This window comes from Physcomitrium patens, chromosome 4 (assembly GCF_059467195.1).
Source record: "Physcomitrium patens ecotype Gransden chromosome 4, ASM5946719v1, whole genome shotgun sequence".
In the NCBI taxonomy this organism is placed as follows: Eukaryota; Viridiplantae; Streptophyta; class Bryopsida; order Funariales; family Funariaceae; genus Physcomitrium; species Physcomitrium patens.
This window is the reverse complement of record NC_143413.1, coordinates 3,393,654-3,401,494: the sequence shown is the minus strand read 5'-3', so window position 1 is coordinate 3,401,494 and position 7,841 is coordinate 3,393,654.

The window sequence follows — 7,841 nt, the reverse complement described above, 5'->3', positions numbered from 1 at the left end:
CTGAATTTCTTCAATCTTCCGTCTTAGATCCGGAATTGGCTCCCACCTCAAGCTTGGATCCGAAATTGGCTCTCGCCGCCAAGCTTTCTCCTCCGTTTTTACCTTTAAGAAATCCATTTACCGAAAACAACGTTCCCTGAGACGGCACAGAGAACAGGACAGCCTGAAACAGAATCGAACCCCGTAATCGGGACCACATTGAGTCGCCCGACCAATTCAGGTCTTATATTGGTAAAGATGCCCGTAGTAACCTGGATGTTCCCGTAATTGGGTCAAATTGGTCCTCGCGTCAGATTGGCTAAGACCCGTAGTAAGACCTGGATTTCCCGTAACTAGACTGCATTGGGTTGCCCCACCAATACAGGTCTCTTATTGGGTAAGAGGACCCGGATTGGATTATCGAAATTGGATCCAATTGGCTCCTCGAACCCGTCGTGTGAATTGGTCCTTCTCATCCTGCTGACTCCCGTTATTGGAATCGAATGGGGCATTTCAGTATGCCCCGGCTGACTGTAACGGAGTCACTGAACCTGACCACTCAGTATTTGTACTGGAGTTGGTCGATGTTCCCAATATTCGAGGTAACTGAATATTAATAAAATTCCCCTTTCTTTTTATTTTCACTGTATACTCGTGTCACAACACGACACCGGTGATTGCTGCAACAACAATTTCAGAGGCGTATAAGGATTTTACAGATGTATTTGAAAAGAAAAATGGAGATATTCTACTAAAGCATTGTCCATATAATTACATCAAATATATAAGTCTTAAGTTTCCAAAAACACCCAAAATATGATAAAACCTCTAAATCCTTAAATATCCTTATGGAATATTATTCCTAAACTTCAAAAACTTATATCTTCCAATCGGACTGTTCAAACACACTCAAATTTTATGTGAAGTATTGATGTACTTGTGACAACTATCACAACAAATTTCAAGTACAAATTCCACACGGAACTTATAATATCACCAAAACCCTAATAGTGTTAGGGACATAGTCCTTAGAACCTTTTAGAGACAAGTTTCTAAAACCTTCTAGAAGCAAGTCTCTGGAATCTTCTAAAAGCTTTTTAGTTGATGGAAGTTACTTGAGAAGCTTCCTAAATAGGAATATATATTGGAATCGAGGCTGAAGAGTTCTTCAATCTCGACAACACATCTCTTAGAGCTCTAGCTCACCTCTCTGGTGTTGTTCTTGTATTAATCTAGTTCTTGCCAGTTCTTCTTGAACTTCTTATTAGATCTTGAGCGTGTATTTTTGTATCCGTGATAGTTTGTCAAAATTGCACTCACCTCAGATATCAGAGCTAGTTTCTTCCTCGTTAGAGTGTGGATTACTCCTCTGCTTGAAGGTGTACTAGCGTTTTAGAGGTTGCGGATTACCCTTCTCTAAACTAATACTTCTTTTGTTATAATATTGGAGTCTTATTCTTCTTGGAAAGAGTGGATTACCCCTTTTCTTGAAGCTCTTAAGGCGTTTTAGAGGTTGCGGAGTACCCTCCTCTAAACCAATATTGTCTTTTTGTAGAGTCATTTTTGTCCTTCTCTTAGAATGGCGGAAGGCCAAGATATTAGTATGACGAAAAGTTTGGAGTCCAAGTTGGATGCTATTATGAATGCCCTCACTACGTTATCGCAAAGAACTGCAGAGATTGAAGGAGTTGTGGCAAGGCTTCATAATGATGGAGCATCTAGGATGGCACAATCTAGGTTGCACCAGCCTCAAACTTCTACACTTGGAGAAGCAACTTTGCCTCAAGTTCGACAAGCACTGCTGGTTCTACAATATAAGGAGCCCCAAGTTAGCCTTCCGGACAAGTTTGATAGTACGCATTCCAAGTTTCGAGGATTCGTCAATCAAATCAGGTTGATAACAGTATTACAGCCTGAATACTATCCAATAGAGGAGTCATGTGTTGGGCTTGTTGAACCTTACTTACAGGGCAAGCTCTATCATGGTTTACTCCTTTGTTTGAAAAACAATCATCCATACTAAACAACTTTGAAACCTTTTTGGAGGCGTTTATGAAAGCATTTGGTGAACACAATAAGGTTCGATGGGTTACAACAAAGATCTGATTACTACGACAAGGGATGCGCTCTACATCAATCTATGCATCAAATTTCAGACAATTAACATGTGACATCAATTGGGACGAAGAAGCATTGATGAGTCAATTCTATTCGGGTTTAAGAGACGATGTGAAGGATTTGTTGTTAATTCTTCTTGATCTACGAACACTCAACAAAGCTATTAGCCAAGCTGTGAAGTGTGATAACCACCTATTTCAACGTCGTCAAGACCAACGCTTAAGATAACGTATGGTTCGCCACGTCGTAACTATATCGACAAGCAGCATGAATTCACATTTAGAGATAGAAGACATGCAAATTGATGTGGTTCGTGTCAAATTTCTTATTGTAGAAGAAAAAAAGCGGCGTATGGAGGAAGGTCTATGCTTGTATTGCAATGAAGAAGGCTACAAAGTTGGAAATTACTCCAAAAAGCAAAATCGATGTATTGTCAGGACCAGGGGCACGTTTGTTTAGGAAAACGAGGATGCCCAGCCACAATAGAAATCGTGCGGTTAGACAATGAAATATCACAACAACAACTAGGTTCCTTTCTTTTCGCTCAACCTGCCCTTTGTTTTACAATTCCTTTGCTTATTGGCCCTCAAAAATTGAAAACCTTAGCATTATTAGATTCACGAGCATCTCCTTATTTCTTAGATGAAGAATTTGCGAAGTGTCATAAGATCCCTTTAGTACAAAAATCCAAACTTATTCACGTTGAGGTCATAGATGGGTGACCTTTATTGTTTGGTAGTATCACCCATGAATCAGAACCTATAGAAGTGATGTTTAAGAGCCATAGTAGTCATATTATTTTCAATATTATTAAAATCCCATCAAATCCTATTATTTTTGGTCTTTCTTGGTTGGAAAAGTATAATCCATCCATAGATTGGAGGTTGCAGAAGATGACCTTTTTCACAAAACCACCCAAGAGCAAGCCTAGTAGAAAATCCCAAATAGAGAAATCCTTATTCATTTGAGCAAGAGCATTTGTAAGATCGTCTAAGGAAGGCACACCATTTGTCATTTATGTGGCTTCAACTACCGGAGAGAAGATCTCGACAGCAAGTATACCGGAGCAATATAAAGATTTTAAAGACGTGTTTCAAAAGAAGAATGCTGACATGCTACCGGAACACCAATCATATGATTGCACCATAGACTTGCAGGAAGGAACACAACCACCTTTTGGCCCAATCTACAATCTATCGCAGATGGAGTTGGTGGAATTGCAGAAGTACATTGATGAGAATCTAGCCAAGAACTTCATCCGTCATTCAAAATCGTCAGTTGGAGCACCCATCTTATTTGTAAAGAAGAAAGATGGCTCGTTGCGGATGTGCATGGACTATCGAGGCCTCAACAAGGTAACAAAGAAGAATCATTACCCGTTACCGTTGATTTTTGGTCTCTTAGAACAACTTGGACGTGCAAGGATCTTTACAAAAATTGATCTAAGGGAAGCTTACAACCTCGTTCAAATCAAGGAAGGAGATGAGTGGAAGACAGCATTCCGTACAAGATATGGCCATTTTGAGTATAATGTCATGCCGTTTGGTCTTACCAATGCTCTAGTGGTCTTCCAACATATGATGAATGATATTTTTTGGAAGCACCTTGACGATTTTGTTGTCATCTACTTGGATGATATTCTGATATTGTCCATAAACGAAGAAGAGCATAAAAAGCACGTTCGTTTGGTCTTGAAGAAACTATGCGAGCGAGGACTACATGCCAAGTAAGAAAAGTATTTATTTCACAAAATAGAGATGGAGTTTTTGGGGTTCATTGCGACTACAGAAGGCTTGAAGATGGACCCCAAGAAGGTGGAAGCAATCGTGTCCTGGGAGGTTCCAAAGACGGTTAGAGACGTATAATGCTTTCTTGGTTTTGCTAACTTCTATTGGATCTTCATCAAGAATTACTCTCAAGTTGCTGCTCCTCTCACTCAATTGACATGCAAAGATAAGCTAGAATGGGGACCTCTAGCGGAGAAGGCATTTCAAGACCTGAAAACGACATTTACTATGGCTCCAATCTTGGTACATCCAGACTTTACAAAGACCTTCTATTTAGAAATTGATGCTTTGGATTTTTCTTTGGAAGTTGTACTTTCACAAATGGGAGAAGACAAGAAGCTCTATCCAATTGTATTCTATTCTCGAAAGTTCTCTGCTGCTGAAATCAATTATGAGATCTATGATAAGGAACTTCTTGCTATAATAGATTCTTTTCAAGAATGGCGTCACTTTCTTGAAGGAGCTACACACCCAGTGACTATATACACGGATCACAAGAATTTGGAATATTTCATGTCGGCTCGAGTTTTAAATCGACGTCAAGCTCAGTGGAATATGTCGCTATCTAGGTTCGATTTTGTTATCACTTATCGACCTAGAAAGCAGTAAGGACTATCCGATGCCTTATCGAGGAGATCGTATCTTGTACCAAAGGCTGGAGAAGCAGCGTTTGATCAACAATGTATGACGTTGTTGAAGCTAGAGCAATTTCAGCTTTACACTACTATTGTGCTAATTGATGCTGACTTCTTGAACCAGGTATGTGCCATGACCATTGAAGATTCAGTAGCCATTGATATCAAGCAGCATGCCAATGACGACAAGTTTAAGGTGGAGGGATATCATTTATATTTTGAGGAGTGGTTGTATATTCTAAAAGGACCAGCACCACTCCGAGTTCTTCAATCTCGCCACGATTTTCCAACTGCAGGACATTTTGGATTCAATAAGACCTTGGAGCTTATTTCTCGAGATTTTTGGTGGCCCCAAATGTGGAAGGATGTGAAAGATTTTGTTCTCTCCTGCGACATCTGTTCAAGATCCAAGAATCCTCGACATCACCCTTATGAACTTCTACAGCCATTGCCAATTTCACATCGACCATGGTCTTCAATTTCTATGGACTTCATCATGGACCTGCCATCATCAAATTCATTTGACAGCATCTTTGTCGTGATAGATTGGCTTACAAAGATGGCGCACTTTGTCCCTTGTAAGAAGACATTGTCCAGTGAAGTCACAACAAGGCTCTTTCTCGATAATGTGTATCGATATCATGGACTATCAAATGATATCATATCAGATTGAGGAACCCAATTCGTATCAAAGTTTTGGAGATCTCTCTTTGAAATACTGAAGGTGTATATCAAGCTTTCTTCGGATTTTCATTCTCAAACTGACGGCCAAACGGAACGGTGTCGTGTTGTGGTTCGGCTACTATATGAAAATAATGTAATTATGTACTTAATATATAATTTATTAAGTAACATGGTGAGAGCCATGTCAGTAGATTTTAGTTGGTTGTAGGATATAATTTGATTATTACTTTGAGAAGAGGTTGTTTAAAAAGATTACTATAGAATTTGTATAACTTTAATTTCTTTTTGATAGTGGCTTTTAAGATTGGTTTTGGTTGATAGTAACTTCTAAATATTTAGAGTCACCTTTGTTAGACACTGGTGACATTTAAAAACTTATTTTGGTTCTTTTATTTGGTGTTAAGAGCATACATTATGTAAATCTTATAAGAAAAAGGATTAAAGAAGGATTTTGGTAGCAAGGGGAGTAATTAGGGCACCAATATAGATGAATGGAGATGAATGATAAAAATCTCCATTCCTATTGGTCAAAAATCATGACCAATGAGCTTTGAGGAGGCTGCCCGAGGCCATATTAGGGATTAGGGTTAGTTTCTCGAGGCCATTCGAACTTTGAAGGCTAGGGTCAGAAGATTTAGGTTTTTGGATATGGTTTTGGTGCAAGTTTTGTGTCATTTAGGGTTTATATGAAGAAGTTATAGGCGCTCAAAGTTAAGGTGTAAGTTTTCGACGTACTGTCACTCTTTTGAGCATACCGCACGCGTACGGACCGCAAACGAGGATCGGCGACCGGATTTGAAGAGAGCACTTTTTCGGCTACAGTTTGTGCATACTGTTTATCGAATTCCAAGCTTTTATAAAGGAGATATTGGCAGTTGAAGTCAGCGCTTGATATCTAAGGGTAGTAAGTAGCCCGAATTACTTGTGCTTGTGATTTGAGCTATATCATAGACAATTTGATGAGGTTTTAGCTCAAAATTTTCAAGATTGAGTGTAATCTTGTTATAAAGCTTTCTATACAAGTTTTGTGTGATTTGGCGCTTGGGTTTGAGAGATATAAGGAAAATAGTTTTCGGGTGCTTGTAAGTTAGGGTTTTGTGCACCTGCTAGGGTTTCTTAGATGCCGAACGATCGGTGATAGATGTACGGTTCAATTTTTTTGTTGTAAAATTTATGTATATCATCTAGCTTATGTAGAAATTTGAAACAAAGTGAACGGTTGGATTAGCTTTTATGAATTTTCAAAGTCTGATGTAAAAAGGTCCTTGGCGGGAAGAAATATATTTTGAAGAATTTTAAGATATTTTGAATTTTTATACAAAGCAAGGAGTTTGTTTTTGGGAGCTAAGGCATTATATAAAAAAGAAACCTAAACTCTCTATAGCTAGATACCCGGTGTATTCCCAGATAGAAAATCACGCCATACGACAGACCTGGTAAACCCGACGTGAAAATTTCTGGGATAGAGAGTTTTGAAGAAATATTTTTGGCTTTCTATTATAGAAGGGGGGCAAGGAAGTGGTGGTAGGAATTACATTGGAGATTCTCCATTGCAATTGGACCTGCTACAAGTCAAATGTTTCAAGTATTTGCACTTTTTATGCAACAGCAGCAAGCAGTGGAACGCAAGGAGGCAATGGCTACGAAAGCCTTGCAATCTGTTGTTGGAATTTTGGACCAATTTGATGGAAGAAATATTTCCAAGTATCTTAAGTATTACTCTCGGGAGATGGAGCTCAATAAGGTGCCAGAAAAAGATATGATCCTTACATTTGAGCTTGCAGTTGTACCAGAGCTTCGTGACCATATAAAGGGTATTATTAAAACTCATGGAGACAGATGGGAAGATTTTATCCTACAGCTAAAAGAAGAGTATTCTTTGGAGGATGCAGAAAGGGTGACAAGGAAATCATTTATGGAATGGGTCAATAAATCCAACAAGGATTTGGTTGCAACAGAGTTATTTCGAGAGTTTGAAAGACAGTTTCTTCAATTGTCTCGAGTGAAAAAGCTCACACTTGAAAATGATAAGGTGGAGTTATTTCTTCAATCAGCTAGCAATGATTTACAAAGAGAGTTGGAATTATTATTGGAGGATAATGCAGAGGACAATGGACTTACTACTGATTGGAAGAAAGTCTCTGAAGCTGTGGGCATACTTGCTAAAAGAGAGTATCGAAGGGGTAAGGTGGTAGTAAGGCAAGAGACTAGACCTCCACCAACTACAACATCTCGTAGGCAACAGCCAGAACCTGCTATACCAGTAAGAACTATTCCAATTCCTATGTCTACAGTTGCACCACAGAAAGATGCAATTGATGAGTTGGTAAAAGGAATGAAAGACTTACAAATCAAACTAGCAAAGCTAGAGGAGAAAGAAAGTTTACATGAGAGCAAATCTGTATCAAAGCCAGGATATATACAACGATGTATTTGGTGCGATAGTATGGAGCATCCTCGAAGGGAGTGTGGAGATTTTATTGATATTCTGCGATAAGGAGTAATTTTATGGAAAGATGGGAAAATTACGTTGCGGGATACACGTGAGTTTCTCAAAACCAATTTTGGAAAAGAAGGGATGAAAAAAGTTTTGGAAGAGCATTTATCTCAACAGGCTATGGCATCAAGAGAAGCTATT